Source organism: Toxorhynchites rutilus, chromosome 1 (genome assembly GCF_029784135.1).
Source record: "Toxorhynchites rutilus septentrionalis strain SRP chromosome 1, ASM2978413v1, whole genome shotgun sequence".
NCBI lineage: Eukaryota > Metazoa > Arthropoda > Insecta > Diptera > Culicidae > Toxorhynchites > Toxorhynchites rutilus.
This window is the reverse complement of record NC_073744.1, coordinates 168,516,672-168,535,590: the sequence shown is the minus strand read 5'-3', so window position 1 is coordinate 168,535,590 and position 18,919 is coordinate 168,516,672. Positions and strand designations below refer to the sequence as shown.

The window sequence follows — 18,919 nt, the reverse complement described above, 5'->3', positions numbered from 1 at the left end:
CGAAGATGAATTGGGCCGGTGGCTCCACTCAATTATCCCTAAGGTTAGCCTCAATCCGTGGTTCAAAAGTCTGGACTTGAGTCGGGACTTTATTCGCACCTTCTCCCGACTCATGTCCAATCACTGTTCGTTAGACGCGCTGCTTTTTCGTTTTAATCTTGCCGACAGCAATCTCTGCGGTTGTGGCCATGGTTACCACGACATCGAACACATTGTTTGGTCGTGCGAGTTGTATCTTGTCGCCAGATCGAATTTAGAAAACTCCCTTCGGGCTGGAGGAAAGCAGTCCAATGTGCCGGTGAGAGATGTGTTGGCTCGGTTAGACCTTGATTACATGTCCCAAATATATGTTTTCCTTAAAGCTATCGATCTTCGAGTGTGATTGTTCATACATCTTTTTCCCTCCTTTTCGTCCTTCGCGAGCTATCGGTTCCCTTCCTACTAACATTAGAATAAGTTAAATTATAAATACATATTAGATGTAAAGACGCGTCCACATTACGTCAATCGGCCTTGGCCGCCCGGTAAAGCCGGCTAAATGTGGACGTACCGCCCGGGCTTGCCGACGTGCCGAAAACCGACTCGAATCAAACCGAACCCAACCCGAAACAAGTGGGTCCAGTTCGAGAAAGTCGAACCAAAACAAAACGAAGTAAATTAGCGTTGACGACATAGTGCTTCGTGTGTTCGTGACGGCTTCGTGCATCCGATGGGACTTCGGCTTCGTGCACCCGATGGGGCGTTCACATTACATGACGAACCGAATATGCCGCCTAGCACAGGCCGATCGGCATCATTCGGCATATGGTGGACGCGCCTTAAGGATAGTTTTAAGAATTGAGTGTGAAGTGTCAGTGTGAATGAGAATGTGAATGTGAATGTGAGTGCGAGTGTAAGCACACATCTCCTTACATCCCATCCTTTTCCTAATGAAAATGTGTCACCCTTCTAAATTCGAGTCGACCGCGAGTAATCGGTTTCCTATTGGCGATCTAACGTACAAATCTACACCTAGGCGGCGCTGCGGTGAATGTGATGATGGTTTTAAATTTTGCCATGTGAGCTTATGGAAGGTTTGTAGTTCCATAAATTACAATGTTATAATCATAAAAGATTATTTGATTGCGATGAGTTTGTAAGAAATTTAATTCTGCGCAATTTCATATATAACATGTAATTTATTTACCTCTTTCAGTAGTGAAAACTATAAAAATGGTGACAATGGTTGAATTAAAGAAGGAAATTCGAGAGCACAATCAAACACAAGTAGAAAAATGCACGATTCCTGCATGTGAGAACTACCTTGGAAAGCCCGGAAGTAAAATATACGTGTTTTGTTTTTAAGTTTTAGGTTACATTAGCATCATTTTCTTAGTTCAAAAACAAAAACCAGATGTCTCACCGATCGTTTACGTTTTGCGTTAGATCGCCAATTTCATTAACCATAGAATTAAGGAAACAACATGTTGATATATGCTAGTTGAAATATAGTTAAGAGTTTGGCTCCATTAAACTTATGTAACTGAGCCTGTAAAAATAAACGGATTTATTAAAAAAATAAGCAGTGAATAATCGCTAGTTCAAAATATTTCATGTTGAGGTTTGGGGGACGATTACAATTAACGATCAAAATTAGCTTCAACAGACTTTTAATGAATATTCAAAAAATCAATGGCTCTTGGATACTTATAGTGAGCAAACTTGTTCATTGGGCGAATAATGGCCGATAAGCGATTTTGACATATCGTTTTACTTTCTTACAGTCTTCCGAAAAAAAACACTTACACATGTCCGCGCGATGTTCAAACTCCATGTTTGTGTTTAAACACCAACGAACTTTTCGCTAGTGTTCAATATTTATTCCAAACACGCCCAATGCTGCACAAACACAAACATGTTTGAATCACACTCGTTTCTCACATCATAAACAAACATGGTGTTTATTATTCAAACACATCATGTACAAAACATACCACCCGTTTTCGCAGTACTTCAGAGCAATGACGTTTCTTTTCAGACACAGAAAAAAATATTCCTCCTAAACGTTTCTTTGTAGCATACCTTTTTCACAGAAACGAACTAGAAATATTGCAAAATTTGCATGAACTTAGAGGCTATGAGTTCATACACATCTTGCAAGTATGAATAAATACTCCATAGCTATTTCCCGTGAAAAGAAAACATTTGTTCGTGACCGACAGCGCGAAAAAGGAGCAAGTATCACTATTTCCATATTCCAATGTCCATCCCTATCCTTTTTCCCATCCCAACCGCTCCCTTCCTTCTGAAATGCAGTGTCTGGTGCATGACACAAATACAACCGTAGTAAAACCCGAAGTGCAACATCAAACGCAACGAAAACAAGCGAAGCCGATCTCTACCAATATATATTAGGCTGTCAAAAAAGTCCTGCGGTATTTTTTTTGAATTTTCATTTGTTCATAAAATTAGTTACAATCATCTGTTTTAAGTCAAATATGCGCCGTTTTGTTCGATGACTTGTTCCCAACGAGATGCCAACTTCATAATACCCCTGTTATAAAAGCTCGCTTCGTTATTGGCAAAAAACTCGGATAGCCAATTTTCACAGGCCTCTTTTGTGGCTAACTTCTGACTACCTAGCTCGTTCGCCATGGACAAAAACAGGTGGTAGTCACTTGGTGCAAGGTCCAGACTATACGGCGGATACAAAAGAACCTCCCATCCGAGCTCCCGGAGCTTCTGGCGCGTCACCAAAGAAGTGTGTGGCCTGGCGTTGTCCTGATGGAAGACAATGCGGCCTCTGTTTATCAAAGATGGCCTCTTCTTCATGAGTGCTACCTTCAAGCGGTCCAGTTGTTGGCAGTACAGGTCCGAATTGAGCGTTTGGCCATAGGGAAGCAGCTCATAATAGATTATTCCTTGACAATCCCACCAAACACACAGCAGAACCTTCCTGGTCGTTAATGAGGGCTTGGCCACCGTCTGAGCCGCTTCAGCGGGCTTCGACCACGACCGTTTGCGCTTCACGTTGTCGTAAGTGACCCACTTTTCATCGCCAGTCACCATCCGCTTCAGAAACGGGTCGATTTTGTTGCGATTCAGCAGCGATTCACATGCGTCGATACGGTCAAAGATGTTTTGTTGCGTCAACGTGTGTGGCACCCATACATCGAGCTTCTTTGTGAATCCAAGCTTCTTCAAATGGTTAATAACGGTTTGATGACTTATCCCCAGCTCTTGGCCGATGCTGCGGCTGCTACTATGCCGGTCTTTCTCGGCTAATTCAGCGATTTTGTCGCAATTTTCGACGACAGGCCTTCCGGAGCGTGGCGCATCTTCGACGACCTCTACACCAGAACGAAAACGTTGAAACCATCGTTGTGCGGTGGAAATGGAAACTGTATCGGGTCCATAAACTGCACAAATTTTATTGGCAGCTTGAGATGCATTTTTGCCTTTGTCATAGTAGTACTGTAAAATATGTCGGATTTTCTCTTTATTTTGCTCCATATTTGCGACACTATAACTCACGAACGACTTAACCAAACAAAACACTGTCAAGGACTAGATTATAGCGCGCAAAAATACCTTTCCAACAAGCTATAGTATGACTCGATACAATGAATACAACTAGAACTACGCGCTTACAACGACACCTCGCGGAAATACCGCAGGCCTTTTTTGACAGCCTATTATATTTCATTCCAATTCCAACCTTCAAAAGTGCAAGAACGCGAATAAAACCATCCGAGTGTTTAGCAAGTATTCCTATGTGTTTAATTTTCCAAAGTGTCCAAATCCTGAGCTATCGTCCTGTCCTCCTTCAGCCGATGGATTCGCCACCTTCCTCAATGGTGTGATCCACCAACATTCCCTGAATAGAAAGTAGCTTTCTATGAGTGTTGTGTTTCTTAGTATCGTATCGACTCAGTATCGACGGTTTTTTGCATATTAACCCATTCTTCCTTAATTTCTTCTACATTCTTCAGCACTTCAGGTTGTTCTAGAAGGAGTTCCTTCATAATGGCCCAGTATTTTTGTATTGGGTACAGTTCCGGAGTGTTTGAGGGGTTCAGACCTCACGGCACAAAATCGACACCATTCGCCTCATACCACTCTAGCTCGTCCTCCGTGAAGTGGCATGATTGTCGGCCTGTCGTTAGCCTTCATGAGAGAGACTCGTTTGGAGACACTCTTCCAAATATACCTGTCCATCCATGGTGCTTTCGGCTACGAAAGGTGTACTCCGGGAACTTCGAGAACAACCAACTTATCCCTGACAGACACGTACAGGTTTTCTGGAACCTGGTTGAAGTCCGCCTTCACATATGTCTCGTCATCCATTACGTAGCAGTGTGGTTTCGTTAACTTCTGGTCGTTCAACTTCCGGGCACGCGCGGTGGAAATTTCATATTTCTTCATATATTTGAAATATTTTGCTGAACTTGTGAGGGGCATACGTACCAAAACTCACGAGCTCTTTTTGAAACTCTCCACCTGCGAATACGACATTGTAGTACTAACTGAGACGTGGCTTCGCTCTGAATTTGCTGCTTATTACTCGGTATTCAGCTGTGACCGCAGTGCTGCTTCCAGCAATCTTCAACGTGGAGGAGGTGTTCTGATCGCCGTTAAGGCCAGTCTCGAATGCCATTCAGCTGAGTTGGTTGATTGCGAGAATATCGAACAAATAGATGTGTGCATCAAGTTATGTAACTCGGCGATCTATGTGTGCGGAATTTACCTCCGACCGAACTCACCACCGACGTTGTATTCTACGCACTCTGCAGCAATACAGCAGATTCGTGAACGCGCTTTGGAGTCCGATAAATTCGTAATAGTTGGAGATTATAATCTGCCGCAGCTGTCATGGTCTTACGACGAGGACGTTAATAGTTTGCTTCCGTCGTCCAACGCATCTACTGAACAGGAAATCGCTCTGGTCGAAACGATGGTTGCCGAAGAGTTACACCAAGTCAACAGTCTGCTCAACTCAAATAGTCGTACGCTTGATTTGGCTTTCGTGAATATACCAAATGATGTCGAGCTAATTGAACATCCAGCTGCTCTTCTCAAAATCGACCGCCATCATAATCCGTTCGTTCTTCGAATTGACGTGAACGATTCGTATCTGCAGTTCGACAGTGAGTCAAATAGTGTCGATAGTTTTGATTTTCGATGATGAAATTTTTATGAATTGAATAACGCGATCATGGAAAACAATTGGGCTGAGATATTCCGCGGAAAGGACACGAATGAAACGGTACGTATATTTTATGAGAAGTTGTACAACATTCTGGAGCGATGTGTTCCGCGTAGAAGATGTCGAAAGTATTGCTTCCGACACCCCTAGTGGACACCTGAGTTACAACATCTCCGAAACATCGTTCCACGCAAGAAATATTTTAGAGCTAGAACTGCCGAAAACCATACCAACTTGCAGTCTCTAGAAACACGGTACACAAACCACCAGTACGTAGCTTTTCGTAGCTACATCGAATATTTGCAGCAGAGTGCGACACAAAATCCGTCATCCTTTTGGTCGTTTATACGTAGTCGCAAGCAACCTAATCGAATTCCTGTCGAGATGACATTTATGAACTCGCCTATCTCTTCACCTCACGAGCTAGCAGTCAGTTTTGCTGAATTCTTCGAGAATGTTTATAGCATAGCGTCGCCAACAGTCTCCCCTGATAGTGTGACTGTGCAAAATGGAAAGAGAAACTAGAGTGCAAAGAGAATATCATTGCTGTTTTTTTGGATCTAAAACGCGCTTTCGAAACAATTTCTAGGCCCTTGTTGTTGAACACGATTAAGCGCTTTGGATTTACGAGTACTGCATATAAATAGTTCGAAAGCTATTTAAATGACAGAACTCAACGGACTATTTTTAATGATACAATTTCGAATCCCCTAGGGAATAATCTTGGAGTACCTCAGGGAAGTGTATTAGGGCCCCTTTTATTTATTATGTATATCAATGACATGGGAAGAGTTTTACGATTTTGTGATATCAATCTTTTTGCAGATGATACTGTGTTATTCATTGCAGCTAATGATTTAGATCAGGTCGTTTTACATTTGAATGGAGATTTACATTCTTTAAGTAGATGGTTGAAGTATAAGCAATTGAAATTGAACATAAGTAAAACTAAATATATGGTAATCTCGCGAAATCGTTTAAATGAAAACGTCTCCATCGTTATTGATAATGAGACTATTGATCGAGTTCGGGACATTAAATATCTTGGCGTGATTATTGATGACAAACTCAAGTTCAACACTCACATTGACAATGTCATCAAGAAAATTGCCAAGAAGTATGGAATCTTATGTCGATTGAAAAACGATTTAACTATTTGCAGCAAAATACAGCTATACAAATCAATCATCTCTCCTCATTTAGACTTTTGCTCTTCCATTTTATTTTTAGCCAATGACACACAAATATCGAGATTACAGCGCTTGCAAAACAAAATAATGCGGTTGATACTAAAATGTAACAGATTCACTTCCTCATCTTTAATGTTGGACGCTCTGCAATGGTTATCCGTGAAGCAAAGGATTGTTTATTTAACTATGGTGTTCATTTTCAAAGTAGTTAAAGGTTTGCTGCCTCGATATTTGTGTGATCGAGTTGAAAGAGGAATTGACTTTCATAGTTATAACACTAGAAACGCGAATGAAATAAGAACACCTAATTTCTTGTCATGTGCTTCACAAAATTCGTTGTACTTCAAAGGAATAAATGTGTTCAACTCGATGCCAAGACATATTAAATGCGCAACAACACTTACAGAATTTAAGAGGCACTGTATTTCACATGTAAAAGCTGTGTTCTCTTAACAGCTGAACGAGTTTTTGTTTATTTTTATGACGAAGATCTTTACTGACGAAGTTTTATACGAACGGATAATTTAATGTGGACAATTTTTTTGCAGTTTGTTTTCAATATTTTCAATGAATCTGACGAAGTTTTTGAACGGATTATATTATGTAGATTATTTAATTTTTTTTAAATCATCTTTTTTAAATTTGTATTGATCTCTATTATGTCTGTCATGATCTTGGTGATGATGGACTATTTTTATTTTTATTTTGTCGTTCTTATAGTTGTATTAGTTTAAAAAAAATAAATAAAAGTAGTCTACAAAAGTTTGAGCGTCGCGCGCGAGACACAGATATAAAGGATATTAAATTGAAAGTTTTTTTAAGTGCCGGTCTAGGAATTTTTCGTAAAGGAAATTTTCTCGATTTCTCTGAATGAGGGTATTCAAAGTCAATCTAAAACAAGGCTGGCGGTTGGACTTGTGCTCTGGTGGACCACTTGGCTGCAAGGGCCTCGTCGGGACCGTATCGGCTCTGTGGCGGACATGACTGAGTATTGGCTTTTTTGGACATTGCAATTTTTTGAACTTATATCTGTAAATAAAATCAGTTCGTTTTTCATGTTTGCTAAACTGATTTCAATGTTGAAAAAAAAATAAATTATCTTTTAGATAACTCGTCTTGCTCAAACCTCTGTAGGGGAAGGAGGCGGGACCATCATCATCATCATCATCATCATCATCATCATAGTGTAAGAACCTGCCCTGTGTATAATCTGAGTTGTCCGCTTCCAGTTTTGAGCCAAAAATATCTGTAGCCCTGTAGAAATATCTGTAGCCCTGAGTAAGTTGGAAGTTTCGAAAGGGCCCATTTTTAACAGGTCACTCAGTGAAGGTGTATTTCCGGATGCCTGGATAACTCCGGCCTCGATAACTCCGATCTTTAAAGCTGGCAACAAACATGCAGTTGAGAATTACAGAGGTGTCTGGATTTTATGTTCTCTGTAAAAAGTATTCGAGCATTTGCTCCACGATGCTCTGTATGCCGCTTCCCGACTATTGATATCGGAGTTCCAGCATGGTTTCGTGAAGAAGCGATCCGCTACTACCAACCTGATGTCCTACGTGAGTTTCCTGTGTTCGAAAATTGAGAAACGACACCAGAATGATGCGATATACTTCGACTTTTCTAAGGCTTCGACAAGGACTTGGCGATTGCTAAATTTAAATATCTTGGCTTCCCTGATTGGATCACCGAATGGCTACGCTCGTATCTATCTGACCGGAGAGCGTTTGTCAAACTGAACGGATTTCACTCACGTGTTTTCTCCATCACGTCAGGCGTTCCCCAAGGTAGCGTTCTTGGACCACTGATATTCATTCTGTTTATTAACGGTCTCTGCTTCCGGTTGAAATCGAATTTGCTGATGTACGCCGACGACCTAAAAATCTACAAAGTGATATCATCTCATCTAGACTGCTGCGCGCTTCAAGCTAATGTGGACGAGTTATCTCTGTGGTGTATTGAGAACGGGATGGAGCTTAACACCAAAAAGTGCAAATTCATTTCGTTTTTCCGCCGACAATCCCGATCAGATTTTCAATATTCTATCCATTCAGAGGTTCTGGAGCGTGTAGAAACTATCCATGATCTAAGGGTCACGGTTGATAGCAAACTCCGGTTCAACGAACATGTAAGCGCGACAACCGCAAAGGCCTTTGCCACCCTTGGATTTATCCGACGCAATCCAAGTGGTTTCACCGAGGCATACGCTCTAAAGGCACTATACTGTTTGATTGTCCGCAGCATCATGGAGAATGCTGCTCCCGTGTTCATACGGTATGCTTTCGACAACTTCCGTGGAATGATCGCTGTAGACTCATTCATCTTGAAACTCTAGCCGATAGACGCAGCAACCTTCATAGACTGTTTATATTTGACCAATATTTCTCTATTGGGCGAAGCTCCGGCGCGTTGGGCGGGTTCATTTCCTTTGGCACGAAGGTGACCCCGTTGACTTCGTACCACTCCAACACGTCCTTTGAATAGTGGCACGAAGCGAGATCCGGCCAGAAGATGGTCGGGCCCTCGTGCTGCTTCAATAGTGGTAGTAAGCGCTTCTGTAGGCACTCCTTAAGGTAAACCTGCCCGTTTACCGTGCCGGTCATCACGAAGGGGGCGCTCCGCTTTCCGCAAGAGCAGATCGCTTGCCACACCATGTACTTTTTGGCAAACTTGGATAGTTTCTGCTTGCGAATCTCCTCCGGAACGCTGAATTTGTCCTCTGCGGAGAAGAACAACAGGCCCAGCAGCTGACGAAAGCCCGCTTTGACGTAGGTTTCGTCGTCCATTACCAGGCAATGCGGCTTCGTCAGCATTTCGGTGTACAGCTTCCGGGCTCCCGTCTTCCCCACCATGTTTTGCCTTTCGTCGCGGTTAGGAGCCTTCTGAACCTTGTATGTACGCAGGCCCTCCCGCTGCTTGGTCCGCTGGACGAATGAACTTGATAAATTCAGCTTATTGGCGACATCCCGGACCGAACTTCTAGGATCACGTCTAAACTGCTTATCTACGCACTTGTGATATTTTTCACTGACGGAGCATCCATTTTTGCCATTCTTCACCTTCCGGTTGATGGTTAGGTTCTCGAAGTATCGTTTTAGTACTCTGCTGACCGTGGATTGGACGATTCCCAGCATCTTACCGATGTCCCGATGTGACAACTCCGGATTCTCGAAATGAGTGCACAGGATTAATTCACGACGCTCTTTTTCGTTCGACGACATATTTCCAAATTTACGAAAAACTGACAGTGAAGCATGGCCAACGTGATCTATACACTCTTATCTGATTATAAGCGAAAGCTGAAGATATAATTCCTAAAAATTCAATATCTACAGCGTTTTTTCCGTGATGCAATTTGATGTGACACACCCTTTACACATCATTTAGCAGGTTCCTTACAGGCTTGATTACGTAAAACGCTACAATGTATGAGTTCTACACTTTTTGATCGAAAACATTGAATGGATCGCATCTCCATCAATCACTCGCTAATGAAAATTCGCAGTTTACAGCAAATCGTGACAGGCGAAGAAAAATATAATCATTTACAACAATGTTGAGCGAAAAAAATATCTTTGAGGTGAGTGAAATGAATCATCATTAGATATCTTCAAAGCCGATCTTCACCCACAGAAAGTCATTCTTTGTATCTAGTGAGATAGGAGAGAAAATCTGCATTATGAGCTTCTACCAAACAATCAATCGATAAATTCCAACAAGTACTATTCGCAGCTAATCGAATCAAAATCGGAAATCTATAGTAAACGTTCATATTTAGTCAAGATGTCCTCTTCTAGAATACCAACCTCATGTTTCTTTGACGGCCTGCCAAAAATTTTTAGAGTTTGGCTAGGATGGATAGTTCACCCGCTATCATCAGATATTGCGTCTTATTATTATCACTTGTTCAGGCTGATAAGTAAAAAAATATATTGAAGGTCAAGAATTTCGACTCATTGGACACATTTTTTTGATGATGAAACAAAAAAGTTCTGCGATGATGTATTTTGAAAGTTCTGTAAATGATGACGAAAGATTGTGGCACATAGAATCGAATAAATGTATGTTTTAAATACTTTAGCTTTTTTCCATTTTTTTTTTTACTTTAGTTTTCCACAAATGATTTCGATTTAATAATTGCGTTCAAAGTTTCTATAGCAAGACGGTTAAAATCTAGTTTCTATTTCTCTTGTTACAAAATCTGTATGAATTCTGCATGGATATCCAACAATCTGTAATCTGTAAACAGCCAAACCTTTTTTTGTGCGAGGGATAGGGCACAAAGAAAATCGCATAAAAAAGAATCGTGCAAAACTTCACCAGTAGCTTTATAAAAGTCGTGTTCGGTACACAATTTGAAAAAACTTTTTTTTTCTTTTTTTTTATAAATTCGTTTATTTTTACAGGCTCAGTTACATAAGTTTAAAGGAGCCGAAATCTTAAATATATTTTTAAAACTATATATATGAACAATTTTCTTAAATCTATGATTCGTAATGTGGGAAACCGATTACTCGCGGTGGACTCGAGATTAGAAGGGTGACATGGGGTATAAGGAAATTATTACAATGTTGATAATCACACACACTCAATTCTTAAATCTATTTGTACATCTATTGTGGATTTACATTTCATTCTCCTGTTTATAGCAAGCGGACCAATTACTCACAAAGGAAGAAATGGAGGGTATAAGGATATAAGGATAATCACACACGAACATCGATAGATTTAAGGAAAACATTTATTTGGGACATGTAATCAAGGTCTAACCGAGCCAACACATCTCTCACCGGCACATTAGGCTGCCTTCCTCTAGCCCGAAGGGAGTTCTCTAAATTCGATCTGGCAACAAGATACACCTCACACGACCAAACAATGTGCTCGATGTCGTGATAACCTTGGCCACAATCGCAGAGATTGCTGCTGGCAAGATTGAAACGAAAGAGTAGTGCATCTAACGAACAGTGATTGGACATGAGTCGGGAGAAGGTGCGAATAAAGTCCCGACTCAAGTCCAGACTTTTGAACCATGGTTTGAGGCTAACCTTAGGGATAATCGAGTGAAACCACCGGCCCAATTCACCTTCGTTCCATTTGCGTTGCCAGTTAGCGATGGTATTTTTACGGACTAAAGAGTAAAATTCATTGAAGGCGATTTGACGCTGATAAATATCGCCTTCAATCGCACCTACCTTTGCTAATGAGTCAGCCCTCTCATTACCCGGAATTGAGCAATGAGAAGGGACCCACACAAAGGTAATGACATAACAGCGTCTGGATAAAGCACTCAAAATTTCTCGTATTCTCTCAAGGAAGTACGGCGAGTGCTTTTCCAGCCTCACTGAACGGATAGCTTCGACAGAGCTTAGACTATCCGTTACAATGTAATAGTGTTCAACAGGTCGTGAGGCGACGCTGTCCAGCGCCCAATGTATCGCTGCCAATTCAGCAATATACACTGAGCAAGGAAACTGAAGACTATGGGAGGTGCTGAAAATTTGGTTGAACACTCCAAATCCTGTGAACTCGTTTATAGTGGACCCATCAGTAAAGTACATATTATCACAATTGATACCCCCATACTTTGCATCGAAGATCGTTGGAGCGATCCTCGATCGTTGATAATCTGAATATTCATGGATATCTTGCTTCATGGACAGATCAAAATGTACAGAGGAACTGATGTAGTCAGGAAAACAAACACGGTTGGGAATATACGAAGAAGGATCAACCTGCATGGAGATGAATTCATGATATGGGCTCATGAATCCAGAGTGAGAAGTTAGCTCGATCAGCTGCAAAAAAAAACTTTTTTTGTTCGGTAGATAGGGACCGCATAAAAAAAGTTTCTCCCAAGAAAATAACTCAAATCCACGCCGTTCAACGTTCGATTTCCTTTTGTTTCCCTGCTTTGCGATGGGACTGTTTGCCTTTGCGGTTGAGCGTTGCATATCGAAACTTGTTGCTAACAGCAATCATGTAATGCGCAACTTGGAGCATTTGATGGACGGATGGAAATGATTTGAGAAGCGGATAATTTAGACACAAATATGCTTTTTTCGCAATGAAATGCATATAAACCATCGGGAAAAACTAAATGGACGATAATTTGGCCAAATATGTTTCTTTTCATATACCGCAAAAAAAATCGCACAAAAAAACCGCATAAAAACAGGTTTTCCTGTATACAGATTGTTGGCCTAAAAAAATGTTGAAAATCTGTATCATAACAGAAAAATCTTTATATGTGGCAAAACTGAACACAACATGTTTATATCCTCAAAGGCATGATAATATCCATATCGATTTTTATACACCTGCTATCTTGTTTTGAGAATCAATTTTTCTTCAATGATTTCCAATAATTTAATTCTAATAACAAAGCACTTGATTTCATTGTCTGATTTTCTTGAAAACTCAAACAGCTCAGCCAGCTTGAGTAGGTTTGTGATAGAAAATATCCGAGACAAGATTCACATGTGATGTTTTGCTATAACGTAAATATAATGTTTTATAACTTAATCGCAACGTAAAAGGAATTTGGTTGTTGTTCCCCAAAGTTGTTCAAATAATTGAGAAGAAACCGCTATTATTAAGTAAAGGGTGTGTCACATCAAATTGCATCACGGAAAAAACGCTGTAGAAATTCGCCCAGTAGACCGATCCTTTTGAAAATTTTAGACAGTAAAATAAAAACTATTAAACAACTTTTGGCATTTTCTTTTTATTCATACTTCGAGCCCAAGCCCGTATGCTCGCACCTTCCTCTTTACCCCGTCCATAAGGTTCTGTACAACGTCAGGTTGTAGTATTTTTTTAACAGAAATCCATTTTCTCTTGATGTCCCCCTCCGATTTGACTTTTGGGTTCTTCCGGAGGGCCTGCTTCATAATCGCCCAATATTTCTCTATTGGGCGAAGCTCCGGCGCGTTGGGCGGGTTCATTTCCTTTGGCACGAAGGTGACCCCGTTGGCTTCGTACCACTCCAACACGTCCTTTGAATAGTGGCACGAAGCGAGATCCGGCCAGAAGATGCCCGGGTGCTGCTTCAATAGTGGTAGTAAGCGCTTCTGTAGGCACTCCTTCACGTTCTTCACCTTCCGGTCGATGGTTAGGTTCTCGAAGTATCGTTTTAGTACTCTGCTGACCGTGGACTGGACGATTCCCAGCATCTTACCGATGTCCCGATGTGACAATTCCGGATTCTCGAAATGAGTGCACAGGATTAATTCACGACGCTCTTTTTCGTTCGACGACATTTTTCCAAATTTACGAAAAATTGACAGTGAAGCATGGCCAACGTGATCTATACACTCTTATCTGATTATAAGCGAAAGCTGAAGATATAACTCCTAAAAATTAAATTTCTACAGCGTTTTTTCCGTGATGCAATTTGATGTGACACACCCTTTACGTTTACATTTTTTTTTACATTTTAATGTAAAAACGTAGAATAAAAAATTAAAACAATCATAATTTTTTTTTCCGATCAATTTTTTTCAAAGAAATGGGAAAAATGCAGGGGGAGGGGTATATAAAATGTCCATGCTTGTCCACGGAGGGGGAAGAGGTTGTCTGATATCGTACTTTTTCTGTCCACGTGGTATGTGGACAGCCACTTTTCGCGCACGCACTGTTCTTTCGTCGCCATTTCGAGAACTTATACGCACCTAATGAAATCAACTCACAGAATGTAAACAATACACATTAAGTTATGACTACGCAAAATTTTAATTAATTTTACCCAACGGATCGAAAGTTAGAGCAATTTGAGTGTGTGTGGATTTTAAACGGTACACCCTTTACTTTATGTCTCTGAACATAACCAACACATTGTGTATGAGAGACAAATCTATCAGCCTTAAGAATAAAAGTATACATATTCAAATATATCAGTTTAGCCCAAATCCAACATCATTTCCAGTCTCTGAATTCATTCACGCCGTCAGTGGCATGGACCATGTCGCGGTAAAATATTCCGCTACCTTCATCCCCTCCTAAATCACTGCAATTGGACTAAACGTAGTTCAGATTTCATCTTTTCCCAGATTCCCTTTATCTTTCATTTCAAAAATCCCACAAAGCAACCCGCTTAATAGGCAAAATCCAACCAGCCAACGGCACCACACCTTTTCCGCCCTCCTGTGATTGTGATTGCTGGATTTGTTTTCGGTCGCTTATAGGTTTTCCAAAGTCGCTCTCTGATGGGATTCTTCGTGCGTTCCCCGGAACTGTGGTGAAAGCGAAACAAAATACAACCGAAATCGGTTTATTACCCTGCAGCCAGCGCCATGACCATCATCACAGGAGGCTGCTGCTGTAAACGATAAGTGTTTGTTCAGCTCCTCCGGCGGGAAAGCGGGAATAAGTATACACACTGAGAATAAAAGAAACACATTAGCATAAATATTTCGACCAGAAATGTACACAATTTAGTTCCGCTTACTTTTTGACGTAGGACTACGTCTTTCATTTCTATACAGGGGTGTCAGTTCAAAGTTTCGAAAACGAAAGCGTTACGCCGGAGCAACGAGTTATGAGCGTTGATACCTCCTAAACAACTGAACGAAATAGTATGATAAACACTTCATCCGAAAGATAAAATGTCTACACGTTATATGCTTGTCACCTTTTGATCCAAAAACTTGTTTCAATAGTCTTAAAATTGCTTTCAAATCACACTAATCGGTATATAAGCGAGTGCCGCTCGGAAATCCACTCAGTTATGATTGCGCAACGATTGAGGTAGGAGCGCTGGAAGGAATGGACGTTTCCCTAACACAGACATCAGAACCATGGCGCCTGGGGAAATCGGCATTGCAAAATAGATACAAGCTGCGGATACTTTCGTACCCATTTGCGTTTTTGCAATATTGGAATGTAACACAGACTTCGAAACCATGGAGCCTGGGGAAATTGGCATTGCAAAATAGATGCAAGCAGCGGGTACTTTTGTATTCTCATGCATTTCTGCCGAACGTAATGAGTTTCCCTAACACAGACTTCAAAACCACGGAGCCTGGGGAAATTGTCATTGCAAAATAGATGCAAGCAGCGGGTACTATTGTACTCGCTTGCATTTTTACAAATCGGAATGTTTCCCTAACACAGACTTCGAAACCATGGAGCCAGGGGAAATCGGCATTGCAAAATAAATGCAAGCAGCGGGTACTTTTGTACTCATTTGCGTTTCTGCAAATTGAAATGTTTCCCTAAAACTGATTTCAAAACCATGGAGCCTGGGGAAATAGGCATTGCAAAATAGATGCAAGCAGCGGGTACTTTTGTATTCTCATGCAGTTTTTGCCGAACTGAATGAGTTTCCCTAACACAGACTTCAAAACCACGGAGCCTGGGGATATTGTCATTGCAAAATAGATGCTTGCTGCGGGTACTTTCATACTCGTTTGCGTTTCTGCAAATCGTTTTCCCAACATAGATTCCGAAACCAAGATGTTAGGGCATTGCAGATACATGCAAGTTGGCAGTACTTTTATACCCCCATGCATTTTTACACTCCAGAAGTTGTTTTGCTAACACGGTCTACAAAAGCGGGTACAAATGCAACACTTTGGCTCGTTTATTCAAGACTGCATTGGTAGATATCCCTTCATGTTGTCAGTTCAGCTCACGTTATGTGACATACCGTTTGATGATTGGGCAAAATGTTGATAACTATTTGTTGCGATAACCACTACCATAATGCATGAATTGACCTCAATTGGGTTTTGTTTGCAATTGAATTCGTAAATTGTTTCATTCGTTCACTAGTTTAATCAATAATTCAATCAATACACACAAAAGATAGCTCTGCGCAGCGGCGATATCCGTGCCCAATGAGGAACCTCCGAGGTGCGATTATTGCTAATTGAAAATACACAAATGATTACCAATGGCAGTCCTACGTCAAGCTTGCGGTTATATAATAGGTATAACCCAACCATAGTTTTTTTGGGTGGGAGGCTGTGTGTGTTTGTGTGTTTGTGTACGCGCCCGGCGAACCAAATGTCGCCAGTTTCGAGGACTTCCCATTTTACCAGAAGTGGTCGCACTCAAGCGTTTTTTTCCGAGGCTTTCTGTTTATTTTTCCCCCATTTTGCGTGCGAGGAATAGGCTCCACTGAGAGAAGGCAATCAAATAAGGATACTTGAGATGAATTTAAAAGACACGTCTGGCAGTGGGGACTCCATTTCGAGTGGGCGAACAGCCGACGAGATTGTATCACTTCCTGGACGACTATCTGGAAGATATCTGTTTTCGCAGCAATGGAAATCCGTATGTCACGGAATGATAATCATCATCATCATCGAGGGACGGCGGAGACATACTAGAACCGAACGTGGTTTTCTCATTCATTGAAAGGAAAAGATAAAACGGAACGACGATACGATGGGTGCCACGCCACAAACTAAATGGAATATGGACCAGAAAAAAACGCAAAACGAGTGCCTCTTCTTGCGCCATCTTCAACAGTCTGTTCAAATGTTTGAGTATCGCGGAGTGTAAGTGTGTAATACACACACACACACACACACACAAAAGTGCGCCTTTGTGGCTGGCCAACGACTGGAAGAAAAGGGATAACACTCCCCCTCCCTCTCTGTCCCGTGGAGTGGGTGGCTTTCGTGCAGAAATGGAGCGTCGCCACCAGCATCCTGGCGTAAAGCGTGCAGAAGTAACAGAAAAATTAGTGTATTCGTTACACCCCCACATTCACACATGTATTCACACATAGGAAAACAGCAGGATTTGCATACGTTAATAATACACGCGTGAACGCGGACTGGGGCGATGTATCGCTCGGCAGAACAGGTTGGTGGCTGTGGAAAGGGTGAAACTTGGCTTTCCGGAGCTTTCCGGAGAAAACAAGCTGAATTACTGGTGAGAGGAAATGTAAAACGTTTTATCGTAGTAGATGGCGCGATTTGTTACCTGGGCGCGCAGGAAGATAACGTTCAAGAGGAATATCGTGTACATATTCAAGCAATTTGAGCCTTTGTGCTGGGGAAAAACGATATTCCGTAGAATGAGTTACTCGTTGTTCGCTCTTCAGACCTTAATGAGATGTAGACGCAATGAACGTCTTTCTATGCGATACACTTAGCATTCTATAGCGGAACAACTACATTGTTTATTTTTTCGTTGTAAACATGGCTCTCTAGTGATTCTACGTAGATTTACTTGTTGTACGATTGTAGCGTTGATTTTTTATTCTCTCGATCGGAAAACAGTTTCGATCAGTAAAAAAGTACCCATTCAACTTTTTTGAATATATTCGACTATTGACGAATCTACGTTAGATCTTCATCCAGATAGCGCAACAAGTAAAATGGTGTTTCGCTTCAAATACTGCAGATCCTTCTCGTGTCGGCCGACCGAAATCCCCTGCAAAATCAATGGTATTAACAAAGTTAATATGATATAGATTGCATCGTCATTATCCACAGCATGAGCTTCGAAAATTTCTCGAAAGTTAGTGGGGTAGGGCGGGGCTAGTTGGTCATAGGGATAAGTTGATCAGTAACGATATCTTCAAATCTGAGCGCCCAAAAAATTAGCGATCTATGGATGAAAAATATCGAATTGCTGATGCAATGAAATAAGCAAATTGGAAAAACTTTTTATTGAGTAGGTTAAAATATACGAACGAATTTCATGATTATTAACCATTTTCAGAACCAATTCCCGCAATTCCCGCACGATGAGGCCAGTTTACTTCGGGTCATTATTCTGTTGTAAGTAGTAATCACGAGGGAGACCCAATTTCAGAATGGGAGACTGCAGGTTACGTTTCAGGAAGATCAATTAAGCCATATTGTCCATCGCCGAATTGATAAACTCCATGGTTCCAGATCCAGAAGTCGCCAATGTATCATAAATCATCTGACTACCGCAGCCGTGTTTTACCCAATTTCAAACGCTTATTGCTCAGTCATTTCATGATGGATTGATGAAATTTTTCCGTCAATCGATTTCGGCACTCCATAACAACTTTTTATATTGAATAAAATAATATATGTCATGAAACTAACTATCGAACAATTGAAAAATCTCAACCCCTATATTAACGGAAATACCGACTACTGATTGGTCAAAATTGACGACACATGCGGCGATTCCCTAACTGAGACATCAACACCAAGCTGCCTGCGGGAAATCTGCATTGCAAATACATGAGAGTAGGGAGAGATTTTGCTCCCACTGAAATGTATTCCCTAACAGAGACATCTAAACCAAGCTGCATTTAGCACAAGTGTAAGCGTAAAATTGTACATGGTAGCAGTTGTGTTAAAAATGACTTGATATATGAAACGATTTATCTCAATTTTCATAAATAAAAACCAAGATATGTTTCAACTCGAGAACGGGTCGTTCGATTTAAGCTATCTGTTTTGTTGTGTTCATTTTCACCCAAGGAAATTTCATGCCGCGAGAATATTGGAAATGTGAAGAAATATTCGAAAAAGTGATTTCTCATATGCTCTAGACATAATATTAGGTGTTGTTGGTCCAATTAAAATTCACATTGGGTTGAAAGTAAAAA

The 18,919-nt window shown here is 41.0% G+C and overlaps 1 protein-coding gene and 1 pseudogene across 1 annotated transcript in view; both read left to right on the top strand.

Annotated features, from left to right (window-relative positions):
• The window catches only part of LOC129781228 (neuronal acetylcholine receptor subunit alpha-7-like), a 587,700-nt gene that overhangs the window by 323,086 nt on the left and 245,695 nt on the right, over nt 1-18,919 (top strand). The window lies entirely within an intron of this gene.
• On the top strand, nt 16,182-16,330 carry LOC129763852 (U4 spliceosomal RNA; annotated as a pseudogene).